Source organism: Copadichromis virginalis, linkage group LG13 (genome assembly GCF_057382275.1).
Source record: "Copadichromis virginalis isolate Kocher_CV1m ecotype Utaka linkage group LG13, C_Virginalis_male_GT1.1, whole genome shotgun sequence".
Lineage (NCBI taxonomy): Eukaryota > Metazoa > Chordata > Actinopteri > Cichliformes > Cichlidae > Copadichromis > Copadichromis virginalis.
In genome coordinates this window covers 9,639,137-9,657,012 of record NC_140630.1, presented here as the reverse complement: position 1 = coordinate 9,657,012, position 17,876 = coordinate 9,639,137, and the positions used below count along the sequence as shown (strand labels likewise).

The 17,876-nt window shown below is 39.9% G+C and overlaps 1 protein-coding gene across 3 annotated transcripts in view; it reads left to right on the top strand.

Moving 5' to 3' along the window:
• Positions 1–9,638: 9,638 nt before the first annotated feature.
• slc8a1b (solute carrier family 8 member 1b) overlaps positions 9,639–17,876 on the top strand; it is a 151,393-nt gene continuing 143,155 nt past the window's right edge. For all 3 annotated transcript variants that reach the window (XM_085477173.1, XM_085477174.1, XM_085477172.1), the window contains exon 1: positions 9,639–10,168. The gene's annotated coding sequence lies outside the window, so the exon portion shown is untranslated. The remainder of the gene's footprint in view (positions 10,169–17,876) is intronic.

Here is a 17,876-nt window from a genome sequence, read left to right as displayed (position 1 = left end):
GATATCTGAAGATAGGCATAAAGGTCTTCTAATGCTGGCTCCTTAATGCATCAGACATGCAAACATTACAGCAGATAATGGCCCCCCTTTGAAGAGAAGGCAAAGTTGGAGCTTGAAGGGTTTGAGGAGCAATATGTCCAATGTTTTCCGTCAAGTGAACAAGAATTTGGAAATTCTGTTCTGCACAATGTTTAGTTCAGGTTAATTTTCACTTGCATTTGACTTTTGCTGTCAGTCTATGGTAACCTTGTTAAGGTTAGAAACCAAAAACCTAAATTAAATAAGATTCAGATGAGGCTTTCATTATGGTAAATGTGATGTCAAGTGGTCCTAAACAAGTGTCCATAAAGACATCAAAATGATGCATGCCATAACCCTTACACAGCAGTTTAAAATACACCGTTTGCATATTTAGTACCCAGTGGGTTTGACAAAACGGCTGTATTCGATGTCCTGCGATTGGGCTTGGGAACTGTTACATCCTGTCATTTACTTAGTTTTTCTGTGGGTCTATTTAGGTTTAAAAAAACAAAACATTTCAATACAGACAAGGTACGCCTGACTGTAGGTGAGAGACAGAAAAGTGATGATGTTCCTTAGTGTAGTGGTGGAAGACTGGCATTTACAAAGAGTGCAGTAATTAGTTTTAGATAGGTGTTAACATTGCCCCATTTATCACTCACCATGGCCATCAAATACTAAGTACACAAAGAATTGTGTTCAGAGTATGCTGTCGAAAAAAACTCCAAAAATGCATCTATAGTCTATTCTGTACAGTATCTGCACCAAGGCACTAAAAGCAGTGTCCACGTCCACCCGTGTATGGACCTCACGACTCTCTGCATGCACGTGCCAGAATTTTGGAGCACTTAGAGTAATCGGTGTTAGAAACTGTTTCTGTTTAGGATAAATTAAGTGCAGGATTCATGCTTTAAAAAATCTTTACTAAGGCAACGCAGAGTATATTTAACTCTAGTCATAATACCAGAGTTAGAACCAAAATTCTTACAATACGATCACTTTTTGGCACAACACCTGGAGCTAAGGGGCAAAACAATCGCATGAGTGCTGCTGTTTGACTGAGGACAAATAAAGTAGTCGTGGTAAGCCAATCACATGACCACTTCAAGATGACAAAGCAACAAGGTGACATATACCAGTTTTTTCCTAGTTTCGTCACGTTTGCTGTTTAAGGACAGAGCTAGCATGCACTCTCTGCTTATGACCAAAAAATAAAAAACAACAACAACAACAAAAAAAACCCTGCCCTTTTGTGTTGGTGGAAAAATGCACCATGTCGACCAATCAAAAAATTATATGGCAACATGACATTTGGTTGTTTAGGAAGAGGGGGAAGTTTTAGGAGTGACTGCGAGAGAGAGAGAGAGAGAGAGAGAGAGAGAGAGAGAGAGTTAAAGACAGCAGAAAGAGAGAGAGAGCAAGTTTTGAGATGTGAGAGATTTATGACGCTTAGCGTGTTTGGAGTATGTAGTTAATGTGTAGTGTTGTGGATAGTTTTGTGTTGTGTGTCAGAACAATGAGGCGACTGCTGTCTCCAGGTAGAGAACAGGAGTGATACACCTGCTGCTGTCAGACCTGCAGGTATCAGGCTGTGATGTTCTCCTTTATAGTGGACAGAAGCATCTTATTGAATGCAGAACAGCTGATTCTTCTGTAAATAGTTTGAAATGGTTATTTTTTTTAAAAAAAGGGTAAAAGGTAAATGGCTGCAAATAACTTTGTTTGCAAAACTTGTGCGTATGATTTTAAAATTGACAATTTATATTTGCATTTAAAGTTATGAAATATGATTCAATAAACATGTTTGTGGTTGTTACAGTAAAAAATATAACGTTTTCTACTTGGATTTTATGTTTTTTGTCTGATTTTAGATCAATTGTGTTAATACAGTATGTCAAAATGAAAACATAACTGTAAATTCAGACACGTGAGGTTGTGCTGAAAAGGATGATACCAAACAAGGCAAATAAACAGTTTTAAAAGGTGAAATGTAGAGGGAAAATCAAAAGTAGTTAAAAATGGCCAATTAGACCCTGGAGGGTTAAACATTTTTCTTTCTAAAGTAACGCAATAGTTACTTTTCAAGTAATTAATTACTTTTAGAATCTTGTAACTCAGTTACTAACTCAGTTACTTTTTTGAAGAAGTAACTAGTAACTATAATTAATTACTTTTTCAAAGGAACTTGCCCAACACTGGTGGACATATGTGATTGTGCTTTTTTTTTAACAGCATTTTATTATTAAATTGTATTGTTTTGTGTGCACTGAAAAGACAAACACTTGAAGTGACAAACAAGAGACGAAAGGTGCAAAAACAGTCAAAGTTGGGTGAACATGTCAAACATATTATGGATTCTCTGCCAGCTCAGCTGACACCTTCTGCAGAGAAGGAGAGAGAGAGATGCTTTGTGACTCAGCATTATTTACAGATACTCTGTTTGGAAAGATTATTCACCACAGTCCCACTCCATGTGTATGTGTGTGTGTGTGTGTGTGTGTGTGTGTGTGTGTGTGTGTGTGTGTGTGTGTGTGTGTGTGTGTGCATAGATATATGACTTTTTGCAAATATGATAGAACAGCCTTTATTGAATTTTTGATTTCTTGTCAGTGTGTATACAGCACTGATTACGATTTATCCACACAAAATGACCATTCCTGGCACTGAAAACTCTATTTATAGGAACACGCCAAAGACAGCTGCCACTAAATACACAAGTCATCCATGCATCTGTTTTCTGCCACTTATCTGGGTCCAGATTGCAGGGCCAGGAGTCTAAGCTGAGATGCCCAGACCTCCTCCTCTTCAGCCATGTCCTCCAACTCTTTTCCCAAGCCGACCAATAGCCAGTGTCTTCCAGGGTCCTCTCCTTGAAGAACATGCCTGAAACACCTCTTCTGGGAGAAAACCCGGTGGCTTCTTAGTCAGATGCACCTCAAGTGATTTTTGTTGATATGCCCCTCTACTCCTAGCTTCTCAAGAATGAGCTCCTCCTGCCATCCTTAAGGGAGAGCGCTGCTGTCCTTCTGTGGAAGCTCAGTTGTATCCACAATCCTATTCTTTCAGTCACTACTCAGAGTTTATGCCCATAGGTGAAGGTACAAACCGACTGATAAATTGACAGTTTTGCTTGTTTAGACTTTCTTCTAGAACATCTAAATCAATGTTGTCCTGTAAACAGCTTTTATACTTCCCTAAACTTTCCAAAGGTTGCCTAGGTGTTAAAAAGGCTATAATTTCAAGTTCTTTGCAAAAGTTCCTTCCTCGACTTTCCACTTTGCCACTGTCTGTTTAGTGTGGCTCTCAAGCAACTGTTCCCTCTATACTGACAGTGATGGAGGTGATGCACAAGTAGGCACGTAAACAAAAACTGAAAAAAGCTACTTTTTGTTTTCTTTAATTTTACACTTCAGTTAGAAAACCTTTCTAACAGATGTGCTTCCTATCCTTGCTGCCGTTATCAGCCGTTAAACTCTTCAGTGCAGCTACATTAGCGCATGAGCACTAAGATGATGCAATCAATTAATTGGAGAAACGTACTGGCACTTTTTCACATAATTTGTTAAGCTTTTGCTTTGATGGTATTTTAAGTGCCCACGTATAAACACTTTATGTAAGATGTTTTGTAGTAGTAGTAGTTTGAGTAACACGCCATTAGTGGCTTTTTTACCTTAGCTGTTGGTGTCCAGAAGAATCACATCACTGAGGTTTAATTGGAGCTGTAAACTACTCCTGGAGGACAGTGCCTTAACAAGACAAAACATCCCCCTCTGGCTTTTTGTGTATGACTGTGCATCTCATTCCTGTTAAAAAGTGTGGCCTTGTATGCACAGAGGTGCGAGTGGGTGTGTGTTTGTTACCGAGAGAGCAAGACTTAAATCCATATTGCACATATGGGTTTCCTATTCTTACTCACTTTGTATGGCTTTATGTGTGTACAAGTATATGCATAACCGGATGATAAATTTCTGGTTTTGGCATAAAGCTTTATTCATTTTTTAAACTGCCACATCCTAATTATACCAAAATGTAAACTATCCTTCTTCAAAACACCAGACTAGAATTATTATAATCATGACAGTCAAATAAAATGCAGAGATAACGACCACGTCTCAGCCTGTATCCTACAAGGACTTTAATGTATTGCAGTTTGACAAACTACCACAAGCAGGACTTTGAATTGCTTGCTTTTTCCCAAAGTGAACAACAATGAAATTCCTTTTCTTCTGACTGCTTCCCTTAAGGGTCACTACAGCGATCGTCTGTCTCCATTTCACCCTACCTGTAGCATCTTTCCACTGTCACAATATCCTGATGAGTTTAAGGGCTCAGTCACTTATTTTGGGTCACACCAAGTAAAACACTGATTCGATTTAGTAAATTGATGACAGTAAAAAGATGACAGTAATGGAAATGCTCATCTTGGGGTTTTAAAATGGAGCTTCAAGACCAAAGGTGATTTCATGGGAACTGTCCATCTTTATATTGCTGCCATTCATACAATACTAAGCTCTTATATAACTCACATTGGTGTGTTTAAAAACGTGTGCATTTCTGCTCCAAAACTTTAAACTGTGATTCTGTGGATATTTATTTGCATTTGGAGCAGCCCCAAGTGGCACTTCCACTTTGGCTTAATTTTTCAGTCTCAGTGGATGTTTGCTGCTTAATGGACACTTTACTGTGCAACTTTGTGGCAGGAAAACATTAAACTAAACATTCAGGATTAACATTTGAGCTAAAACTTTTAAAAAACCAGATGGCATCAGTCTCAATTGAACATTCTGCAGAAAGGGCAGAGACAAAAGTGCAAAAGTTACATTTATGGATGAAACTTTTCTTTTTTTTCAACATACTCTCGCTAACATTTGTGGAGTTGTATAGCATATGCACATTTTTGCAACATTAATGCTTAACTTCCTCAGTTTAGGAAACTCCAAGGCTTCTCATGGATTACCAACACGCTACTGCTGATGAGTAGGGATGGGTTTCGTTTAGGTTTTATCCGATACCAGTACCAAACCGGTACTTTTGAAGCGGTGCCGGTGCTTAAACGGTGCTCGAACCGGTGCTTAAAGAATGAAGAACACAAACTTTGTCCAAAAACCTCTCATGTTTAGCTGTTTTTTTTGTAAAAAGATAACAATGTTAGCCTTTTCTGCAGCTATAGAGGATTTATGGCATCACTCTTGGCTGGAAGCAGTGCTTAATCAATGGAAAAAACACAAACTTTGTCCAAAAACCTCTCATGTTTAGCTGTTTTCCACTTTTTCTTTGGTCATTTTAGCCTTTTTGGCCAGGGTGAAGGGAGTATCTGCCATCAAACAAGAAGACAGCCACATGTAACTATGACGATGATTGCTAGTTCACCTTACATGCATTAATTTAATAACGTGGTTAGCTTACACATGAACAACATTAAGCTACTCACGCAGAGAAGAACGGCTGCTGCTGCCATCATCATCATCCATCATCATTTCTGCTACACTGGCAGGGCTACGGGCCACGACTCTAATCTTCGGGTTTTTGGGGGATGTTGCTAACTTCGGGTCCGATAACAGGCAACCCACCCGCAGTAGATGTGCTCGGTGTGAGGTCTCGCAGCAAGCTATCAAATACGGTGCATTTCTCGGCTTTTAAAAAAACGCCATGCGTTGCCAGGTGTTCCATCAGATTCGAGGAGTTACCTCCTTTGCACAGTATCACCTTAAAGCACTTGTTGCAGGCTGCTGAGTTTGCATCTTTTGCTGTGAAATACAGCCAGACTTTTGACCGCTTCGCCTTGGGCATTTTTAATCTGTAGCTCTGCTCTAAAAGAACGTACGTACCTGGGCCCGCCTACTATCCTTGGAAAGGTAAAATGATTGGCTAGAATCTAAAGTGTATGACATCTCAGGAAAAAAAAGCACCGAAATGTGCGCTGCTTTTCGGTCTGGCTACTACTGTTTATGTCAGAACCGGTGCTATAATGGCACCGGATACTGGTACCCATCCCTACTGATGAGTCATAATTTCTCCATAAGAAAGTAGATTGTGGCTAAATAGGAAGTACTTATTTGAAGAATTTGGCAATTCATTTTAACAGTTTAGAATTGTGTACATATATTTTTATTTTAGTGGTACAAAAAGGTCAACAACTATATTCAAAGGTATCTTTTGAATTTCTCTGATATTAATGTTATTGATCCTGTTGTTGTAAATCAACAAAGTATAGCAGATCATATTCTACATGATTCAACAGAGTATGATAAGCAGAGCAGTTATAAAAGAGACACCGAGCCAGAGTTTGCATGCATGAAATTATTGTAGCAGTAACCATGTATTTAGACTTTAAATGTATTTCTAATTTCTCCTTTCTACTTGAGATTAGTGGGACATGAAGTTAAACTAAGGACCACATTCATTTTTCTTGCTCATATGCCTATAGTGGCATTTATGCCCATAGGAATAGTTTGTCACAAACCGGTCTGAGTGAAATGTGCTAAACGGCTGCATTCCGTTTGCAACCACACTGCCTATTGCACATTTCACAGCATATTTCTCCCTTTCTTTCTGCAACACATTAGGTTTTTCAGGTTGCTACTGTTTGTAAGGAGTTGGAGATAGTGGAGTAATGTTTCTTGCCTTGAGCTTTTTGCCTCAGAGACAATGCACGTTAATCAGCATAACTGTGAATGATCCCAGTCTGCTAAATGGCTAATTTTATACTGTTGTCCCTCTACCTGTTTTCCAATTGTGTCATATCCCATCAATTTAAAGCTATACCTTTATTTAACCTATGTCCCCTGCATATGCTTGCTGTGCTCCTGCAATTTTAGCAGGATTGTTTGATTGACAGTTGTGAGAATTTCTGTGCTCTGAGGAGGCACACAGGGCTGCAACACCTCTGAATTATGAATGAACAGGCTCAAGCTCTTACCTTCCTGTGTCAATGGAGCACATGCAGTCTATGGGCGTTCTATTCAGCTTTTCCTCATTAACACCTTTTAAAAATAATTTGGAAGAAATAAATGTAAAAACAAATGCACTGACCTGAAACGATTAATTGAACAGTTTGAATTTCCATTTAGTACATCTGTTAGTGTGATCTTCAAAGTTAACAAAATCCTCTTTCCCGAACCTTAAAAACCTCATTTCAGATACCCATGCCTTTCTCTGCTCTATAGCATCACCCTGCCAAGCCTGTAGTAAATCAGCTGGTGAGCTGGCTGCATCACCAGGCAGAATTTATGGGCTCATGGCTCATCATCTCCAGGGATTTCACCTAATACCACCTATGGGTTAATCCAGGAGTCTTCTTTGCGATTTCTTTGACACTCATCATGCAGCCCATTATTCATCCCATCTGACAACTCTTGTTTCCCGATTGTACTCCTCTAACCTCATTACCCAACCATTCACTTCCTCAGTAAACCACCTTATCTGTTTTTCTGCTTCCTGACTCTCCAGCTGTTTCTCTTATAAGACCTGTGACACTTGCTTTGCCCTCTGCCTCTGAGTTGGGAAAACGTCCCTCTGGCCTATTAGCTTTGCTTCTGCTCCTCTTTAAATTACTTCCCAGCTTCCATTCTGTTGTCGATTCTCGTGTTGACTCTATCTGAGTCTGAATCTTTCTCTTTCTCAGAATGAGAAAGGAAAAAGATTTAGTCATAGCAAGAGCTTGTCTATTCTGTTTCACTGCTTGATTCTATATTTTCCCATCAAGCTAGTATCTGTCACTTGTTTTAGTGTCCCTTTCAGAGCCCTTTTGTCTGCTGCAGTCTGCATCTATCCAAATCTATACCCCCTGGTTGCTGATCCTGCCTTTTGAAGTGTTATACCCAAGTTGCCTTTATTTGTTTGTTCAGGTCTCTCTTCAAAAGTCTGTTTTTGAAGGTATAAATTCTTGTTTTTACACATGCAGATGTGTACTAGATGTCTAAATTCACATACTCTTGGTGATTTTTTGCTTTACTTCAGATTTCCCCCCTGTGACAGGGCACTTAACCTAAAACTGGATTAGGATTATCTGTTTTCACATAAATTAATATACTGTGCTCGCCTTCTTCATCTGATAGGACTGACAGGTTAGACAAGATTTTTGGATCAACTTATTAGCTGTATGCGGCAACCTTATGATTATTGCATAAGATGCTAACTCAGAGAGAAAAATGATGTCATCTTCCCATCACATGGCTGGGAGAAGTAGGGGAATGGCATGAAGTAAAATTCCAATTAACCAGTAATCATAAAGGGAATCACTCCTTTAATCACTGCTACTTCTAATGAAAAGATTCATATGAATAAATACAAAATGAATCATGTTACCTGACAGCAGAATCTGACCTTTGTGCATTAGCAGTCAATTCCTCGAATCTGTTTATTTCCTTGTTGTTAAAATCGGTATCTTTGACCGCCTTCCAGTTAAGTGATGATCATATTGAATGGTTTGCAGTGCAGAACCGTGTACTGACTGATGGACCAAACTGTTTTCATGAAGCGTATGACTGGCCTTAGAGTGCCAACAAATCATGTTTTCTTGTATAAAACAAAAAAAAAATGGATACTCTATTACTGAAGACTAATCTTTTGAAAAACTGTAGTCCTGTGGTTTCTACATCTATGGAGGTTTCTGTTGCTGGAACGCGGTCTTTTCTTTCACAAAACACTGTTTCAACACCCATCTTGCTCATACATTTGATTTGTAGCTCAAATCCATGTATTCAGTTGTTGTGCAGTTGAATATTTCTTCTTCCTTTGGCACAGCTGATCAAGACATCCTGATTGAAAGACTCATTATTGTAACTCGTTATTCCTTTGCCTGAGCAAACCATCCCTGGATCTTTTACAAACAGCCCAACATCCTACAAGGCTTCTCACCATGCAGGTCTTCTAAAAGGTGTCACGTGACACTGATTCTATCCTCTTTTGGGATCACTTTCAGAGCACTTCTTGGGCAGATACCTCTCTATATTAAAATAAACTTTTGCATTCATATGTAACTACTAAGTTCTGACATTAAAACAATTGCTTTTCGGTGTTCTCATAGTCGACTCCTGCATGTGAATGTTAGTCTGTTGTAAAAGATGTTGTTAGCTGCGTCCAAGTCACCCCTGGTTTCCATTATGACCTCTCCCCCTTGCAACACTCCTATACGCACTGTCTTTTCCAACTACAACATAAAAGAAAATCTTTGCACAGGACATTTTAAGGGCTGAGCAAGGTGAGATGAGGAGACGCTGGGGATTAAATGGAGAGTCCTGGGATAAGGGGACAAAAGCTTCAAGCCTCAGGGAGGGAATGGTCAAGAAACTGGTTGCTACACCTACATGATACTTTGTTCTTGTGCATGTGATCCAATAATAATGATAAACCTCTCTTAAGAAAGAAAATTAAGACATGGATTATCATAACAGCGTGACATGTTTTTGGACTATTTTCAAATGGACATTCCTGTAAGCGAATATGCCAGTAACGGAGGGGGGCAGAGTATCCGAGAGAGAAACACACAGTGTGTATGGACCTATAAACACACATACTGAGAGAGCGGGAGGGAGAGAGAGGGAGGGAGAGAGAGAGAGAAGAAGGGAGAGAGAGACAGAGGCTGAGCTGATCCTCAGTCGGTTTGTGAGGGAACAGGCGAAAGAGAGACCTGCTCACACGCTGACACACATACACACACACGCACACACACACACAGGCACACTCTCAGTCTCATACACTCTCGCTCTCTTACTCGCGCTTGGGGGGGGGGGGACGGGAAGGGAAGAATGAGGAAGAAGTCCGATCTGCTGCGAGCCTTGTCCCAACAAATGCGGGCATGCTAATGAAGCACCGCTCCGGTCATCCGATCATACAGGTCAGCCGGGTCGAACTACATGGAAACGAGGAGTAGGCAACAAACGAAGATAACAGCAACAAATAACCAGGCGCTGCATGGGAATCCAGACTCTTCCCTCCTTTCGTGCGTCTCGATCGGTGGATACGCCGTCTTGGCTGGCATATAAGAGCTCCCTGCGTCTCCATTACCATTCCCCACCACTGGCTTACCTCTACTACTACTACTACTCCTCCTCTTACTCCTTGTTCTACTAATATTATTAGTAGAGCTACAGTGCAGCTTTTACTACGGACTTCTCCGGATCGTGGCCACTCAAGGGATTAAAAGGTAGGCACTCTGCAGTTTTCTGGGTGTGCTTCATTACGGATAATGACATTAATAGCGAGGTGGGCAGCTTTGCATACATTTTGCGGCTTTGTCTGGTAAAAGCAAGTTTTACACAGGGAGGTAAAGTGAATGGGATGGAAAGCGGACCCTTTCGTCTCGTGGAGCTCCGACTGAAGACTGAAAGCACCATGCGTTGGAAGGGTTTGGATGCAGTGTGGAAACGATGTTCCCTCACTCCCATTCTCCCCCACCGAGCTTTCCACACTGCGCCTTTCTTCCACTGTGATTTGGGAATGTACATAGATTGAAGCTTGGGCTTAGAAAGAACCGAGTACGATGGGAGGTGCTTATCAATGTTTTTTCGCCAAAGTGAACAGACAGCATGGTTTCATGGGGTGTATTTCTTTTTTCTTTTCTTTATTTGCTCTACACATCCACGCTCCTTCCACGCTCTCCACTCCTCTAGCCGCCTGCCCCACTTATTTATAGAGGAGTCATTACGGATGCAGAGCACGTTCAGACAGCCATGCTCTCACCTTTTTATAGGCGTTCAATGTGGAAGTTGGGTGACAAACATTCGCAACCAAAGCTAAATTTCCCTGCTCTGTATGGAATCCTTGTAAAGAGTGAATGCGCATTGAAAGACACATTTGAGCAATTCTGCAGGTTCCATGTCCTGTGCGCCAAGCAGTGCAATTCGGAGGTGATGGAGTGCCTTTGTGCATCAGTGGAGAGCAGGTTTCGGGGAAAACCTGCGCGTGGACCCGGTGTTTGAGTTTCAGTGGGCTTCTGATTTAGTACTTTTTTACTAACAAGTTGGATTTAAAGACACAGAGGGGAAAACTGGCTTAATTTTTGTTTAATTTTCTGTCTGCTTTTGGCAAAGGTTTTTAAACCAAACGGTAGCAGAGCTTCACATATTAGTTAATGTAAACCTATACCGTAAAGTAATTATTGCCCCCGTGTGACACTCCAAGTGTCTCATCTGTTGAGGATTACTTGGCAAATCAGGCAGGTATCATGTAGGCTTTCTAGGCATTTCGCTTTCACCTGACATGAGTCGGGGCTTTAATGGTCATGACACAGAGGAACTGGAGCTCGTTCAGTGTGGATGATATAAAATATTTATTTTTAACAATAAAAAAAGAATGTCAGTCAGCCTTTACAGCTTTATTTAACTCCTAGCAGTGCTGCATTTATTTATTTATTTTTAAAGAACTCGTCCTGCTGCAGTGGTGTTAATCCAGAGTAGGTATTAAGACAAAACAGTTTAAGATTTTCGGTAAGAGACCCATTTTCCAATAATAAAATTGGAACTTTTCCCATATCAGACACCAGATTCAGGTCGCCTCTCAGTGGGTGTACATTAGGCTTGTTCTTAACCTGGTTGTGTGAGAATGTACCACACATGCACGCAACTTCCACACTTGTAGGTGACAGCTAAAGCTAAGTCAGTGCTCAGTGTCTGAGAGGAAGCTGAGTCTGTGACTAGACGTTTAACTGTATCTGATGTAAATGTAATAATTCTGTATTATTAATGCCATGAGTGTACTGAAAAAAATTCCACGTCGGATATGAATTTTTTTTTTTTTCATTAAAGGACGGGAATTTTTGTTTTAATCCTAATAGTAATAGTTCAGTTTAAGGCTTTGTTTTCCTCTATGATTGTTAGGTTATGCTAACATTAGGTCAAAATGACTTTTTTTCAAGAATGACATCATTTGAAAAAAATATTTCCATTCATCTTTTTTCCCCACACATCCCTAAGCTGTTCTGCTTCTTTCAGCAAAAGAGACCCTGTTCACTATAGTTTAAAGTAAACAAGAACAAATTAGGTGATGAGAAAATCATGAGAAAAACAGTAAATTTTGCTACATCTCAGACATTCCCTTGTAAAGTAAATGCTCCTTTTTCACTGTTTTGCCACATTTTTTGTCAAGGTGTTTATGCTAATACAGTCAGTTCAACACTCAATGGGCAAGTAATTAGCCATTCAAGATGAGCTCAGAGACAGGGTCTATCTATTAGAAATCAGTGTGCAGTTTGGTGCAGTCACTGAGATTTATCATTATTTTTAGTAATTAATTATGCTGATTAGTGGGAATCCTTAGTTTAATTTGTGGGTGTATTGCTATAAAATAATGCTGGTATAGATTCAACGAGATCCTGGGAGATTTTGGACCATATTAACATGATAACATGACATGGTTACTGCCAGTTTGTGATGAGAATCTCCCACATCCCAAAAGTGCTGTCTTTGGATTGAGATCAGGTGACAATAGAGGTCATTTGAGTACAGTGAAGTCATCACCATGTTCAAGAAACCAGTTTGAGATGATTTGACCTTTGTGACAATGTTCGTTATCCTGCTGGAAGCAGCCATCAGAAGATGGGCATAGTCAGCAACTATACACATGTAGGCTATGGCGGTTAAATGATGCTCTATTGATAGTAAGAGGGCCAAAGTGTGTTAAAAAATCCCCCAGCAGCAGCAGCAGCAGTGTGAACCAGAAAAGGCAGTATGGATTCATGTTTTTGTATTGTTTATGGCATATTCTGACCCTACGATCAGCACAGAAATCAGACGCTCATCAAAACAGGCAACACTTTTCCAGTCTTCTATTGTTCACTTTTGATTAGGCTGTTCTTAGCTGACAGGAGAAACACCTGGTGAGGTCTTCTGCTGCTGTGAGTTCAGAGATGCCCTTCTGCATGCCTTGGTTGTAATGAGTGGTTATTGCCGCCTTCCTATTAGCTTGAAGCAGCATAGCCAGTCTCCTCTGACCTCTGACATCAACAAAGCATTTTCACCCAGAGAACTGCCACTCACTGGATATTTTCTTCTTATTTCAAGCATTCTCTCTAAACTCTAGAGAACCTGTCTCACATCAGCAACCATGGCATGTTCAGATTCACTTAAGTCATCGTTCTTCCCCAACTTGAATGGGTTGTCCTGATATACTTAAATGCACTGAGTTGCTCCTCCTTGTGTTCTATGTGCCATCCATGAGTATATATCAGTAAAGTCAAATACAAATACTAAAATAGTAATGGTGGATAGAAAATTTATTAAAGGCTTTGTAAAGATCATTACTTATACACTAACGGTTGTTTTTGTTATAGAAATGCTAGACTCTTTAATTCCTTTAAAAGTGTGCTAAACTGTGAAAGTTAAAAAAGCAATACTCAGTTCAATAAGATCATTAGAAGGAAATGAACATGATTTATTGATGTTCAAATTCAGTTTTAGATATTTAGTGGTTAGACTCAGCTGGCCCATCACACCAGAATTTAATCCCAGCAGTGATAGAGATTAGGGCAGGACCCCCGGGAGTTTAGATGCTGGTAGTGGAGATGACGACACAGGCTTGAATGGAGGCTGAGTAATAGGGAGGAGGTTGGTTGCATGAAGGCATCTGCAAGATGTTTGGACTTAATCAGTGTTGTCACAATCAGCTTGACAGCATGGGAAACTGGAAATGGTGTAAAGCTTAGATTAGCTGCAAAAATCAGGGAAGCAGAGATGTGTGGCGACAGATCTTCCTTATCTAACTTATGCATAGGCTTCATTTCTGTAAGTGCTATGTGTTTAGTCTTAGTCAACAAAGCCAATGGCCATTGTACCTTTATTTTTGAGTGAATAGCGTTTACAGGAAATGGAAGCTTTCTGGAGTCATTAGTTGATTTGAATACTGAGTATTAGACAAGTGTCGGTGAAATAGGTCCAAATATGTTTATGTTTACATGCATTGTGTCAAAGAAAAACATTTGACTTTTTATAAGATGTTTGGCGTAGAACATTTTCATATTTGGAACTCTTGGCTTAAACAAGACAAAACTAGACACTTAAAAAATAAAGCTATATAGTTTGTTGATTGCTGTTCAGAAGAGAACTGGTGCACTGACGTATCTAATTATTTACATGTGGTGACTGTTAACTAGAAAGGAAATGCTAAGTCCAGTATTCATTATCAGCTTCAACTTCCCTTTATTTACTGAGCAATTGCACCCAAGTAGTGTCTGCAGGTTAAATAACAGCAACTGACACAAACAATAGCTTGTGTCCAGCTCCTCAAGGGAATGTAACTCTTAAGCTGCTAGATGCTTCTTTATGATCCCTAAGCTAGTCACAAACATTGTCTGTCAGCAGTTTGTGTGCAGTGGTTTTATTAGTGTTTATTTTCTTGATAATATCATCCTCCCTGTGATAAAAAACAAACAAACAGGTTTTTGACAGTACTGCAAGAGGTCTAAAGTGGCACAGTCACAGGCAATAAAACAAAAACAGAGCTGGAAGTCGCTAAAATGCTCCATAGAGCTGAAGAAACCTACTGTGAAATTATTTTTTTGGTTACACAATATGATGTCACCTCATGACTGGTGGAAGGGCACTGTCAAAAATACTTTTTTCAATGTTTCACTATTTCAGATTACAAAATACATGAAGCTATTGTGAAGATTTAATTGGCTGCTGGTGGCGTGTAACATTGTTACTGCATGTTCCTAGAAAATTGCTTAATTTTTAGGAAGCCCGATGACATAAACTATATAACCACATAAGATAAAACCACAGAATTCTTGTGAAATTTGAACCTATTGAAGAAAGGGGAAGATGTCATCTCTTTAGCAAAATGTACATAATGCAGGATATTTTTACCCACGTGCTTCCTTATGTGGATTATACCATAAACATAGAAAGGGTTAAAGATGGCAAAGTTGAAGATAATTATGTGCCTTATATCATTTCCCATCTCTTGAATGAGTAGGGAACTGTAAATAAGGGAAATCATTTGGTAATTTGTTTCAGCCTTTAACAATTTAGTTCTTTTATTTGGTCTTGCACAACTCCTGTTTCTTCATCATTGCCCTCCCACACATTCATGTCTTTTATCACAACCCAGGTATTCAGATAGTCATTGGTCAGACGTAAAAGTAGGAAATAACCCAGTGTACTGCAGTGGCAGTCTGATCATTTCCACCTCTACAAGTGTAATAATATGACAGGACGTCTTTGTCGGGGGACTGGCTGTTAGAGAGATCCAGATAAAAAGGCTCAACATCATTCTAATGATGGTAAATGCAGACCATTAATCTTCAGTTGTTTCCAGGCGATAGTGTGTGTGTGTGTGTGTGTGTCTATTTTGGCCTGTGCTTGCACTCACATTCAGTGGAATATCCCTGTGGTTTTATTTCATTTAAAGAGGTGAGATTATGTTAGATTAGCCTCCTGTTTGCTACCTTGTATTTTTTCTTTTCATCTGCCTGTCTCTGATTCTCCTTATGGTACTGTTTTCCACATTACACTCCTCTCCTTCAGTCCCTTTCTTCTTACATCTCTTGTGCTCCCATTCTTATTTACTTTACCACATTTCTTTGTCTCGCTTTCACTCACTGGTTTAAATATTTCATTATCGCTGCCTGTCCCATAGTGAGGAAAATGCATCGCAGATAGGCTGAGAGCAGCACGCTGAGGCTGTTACCTTCACTCACTGCATTCTCAAGCACAGCATTTCATTTTAATTTAAAATAATTTTCAATTATTTTACCACTATGTTATTTGCAAAAATATGTGATTCAGTTTCAGATAAACATTAGAAGTTTATGCAAAATGTGAGGTCTTGTCTTATGTATTCCTCCTGACTTCTCTCTGTCCTTGCTCTGTTTCCTGTTGGTCTGATCAGCTGCCTTCTTGGCATCTTTGGGTGCTATCTTCAAAGGCTCTCAAGACATAACAGTTCTGGGCCAGAGAAGCAACAGCTTGTTTCGCTGCAGCACATGGTTTTCGTTTCGTTAACTTTACGCTTTCTGTCTTTGCTGTTGCCTCTGGGGAGTAAGATTCAGTGGTCCAGTTTCTGTGTCTGTTGTCTTTTTCTGAGGCTGGATTTTCGTCTGCTGTGTTCTTCTTGAAATGGAGCCAAGTTTTTGAGGTCATAACACTAGGGAAAATAATGACGGATATTCTGAAACCTGATATTTCAATTAGAAAATCCAAAATAGCAGCCACTGTTCAGCCACAAAGCCACTCAAGCACTAACAACAGACACGTTCCCTAAAGTTTGGCTCTGATACGATCCAGGTCATTATCTTTTCCTTTATCAAGTGGCCATTAATGTTACAGGATGTTCTTACAGGATGTATTTTGCAGGCAAGAAACAAGCCCTGAACTGTAAACAGTGTGGGTGATTATCTTATGTCATCTGAAGTGTAATCTTCTGATAAAGCGTTAAGCAACCAAAACTGTGTAAGGTAGGTCTATCAAGGATTCCTGTTCGTGAGGATGAATTTTAAGCAAGCCAGATGGAAAAAATGGAGGAAGGAACAGAAACTGGAGTGCTTACCCAGGGTTAGCCAATGAACTGTTATATTAGGAACTGTGGCATGCGCAGCTGATAGTATATACATAATCTACTGCTTTATTTTTTAAGAATGCAGACTATTAACTATGTTTTATGGTAAAAGCTAGGAGACTCAAGCCCCAAGGGGAAAGGAAGAAAGCCTGGAAGTAGTTTAAATGACCAAACGATCTAAAAACAGCCAGCAACTGCTGTATTTTGTGCAGTTTAACACAATTCACCCTTCCTCTGTTTGTGAGAGGGCTCTGGCAGCTCCAGTGTTGTTGTCACTGCAATAATTTATTCATCCTTATGTTTTTTCCTGTTTGTCCTATTCGGGGTCACAGACCCATCAAAATTGCACAGATGAACTGAATCATTTGAACAGATAAAAACACAGGAAAAACACTATAGTGCAGCGGTCCCCAACCCCCGGGCCTCGGACCAATACCGGTCCGTGAGTCGTTTGGTACCGGGCCGCGAGAGTTGAGGCTCAGGTGTCAAATGTATAGTTTTCAGGGTTTTTATCGGTTTTCAGCGTTATTTTGTTATTGTTTTTATCGTTTACTCGGTTTTCCTGGGTCTTTTCACGTGTGTTATGAATAAATCTTCTTTTTTTCGGTACCGGTACTGGTTTTATTTTGTTGTATTTATCCGTGACACCTTAAAGGCCGGTCCATGAAAATATTGTCGGGCATAAACCGGTCCGTGGCACAAAAAAGGTTGGGAACCACTGCTATAGTGAGCAATAAAGGCCGTGGGTTTTTAAGCAAGTGAGTTGCCGTGGACCAGTAAGTACCAGAAAGTACCAAAAGCAAAGTATTTCAAAAGCTGACTGAGTTCTCCTCCACATCACAGATAAGAAAGGCATAACGGCACTAATTGTGACCTTCCATTAGTAGCTTATGCTGTGCCATTTGTAGTTTTTTTCCTGTGCTTATGGACTTCTAGAGCAGTTTTTTTAAGTTGGAGGGCTGAATTTCCTAGTTCCCAGTTGGAATTTTCAACTGGAACACCCCCTAAAGTTGGAACACAAACTTTGGAGCAGCCTCACCAACCCTGACTTCACAACCCAAGATGGCGGCATGCATGTAAACGGCAGTAAAACTGTGAAACTTGTTATCAGGACAGCCACAGTTGTGTATTTGTGACTGGCTAAATAAGCCATATGAACAGCATTGAACAAGTTCTATCCATGAACGTGCTGCAGTGATGTTTTTAAGCCCCGCAAAATAAACAAGTGTGGTGCTTGTGGAGGAGTTGACTTAGCCTTTTTTTTTTTTTTTACTTATTTTTCAGTTTAGTGACTAACTCCTGGGTTTGGTTGTTTCCTTTCTTTTAAAGGTGATAGTCGTTTGTCCGTCTGTTTCAGTTTC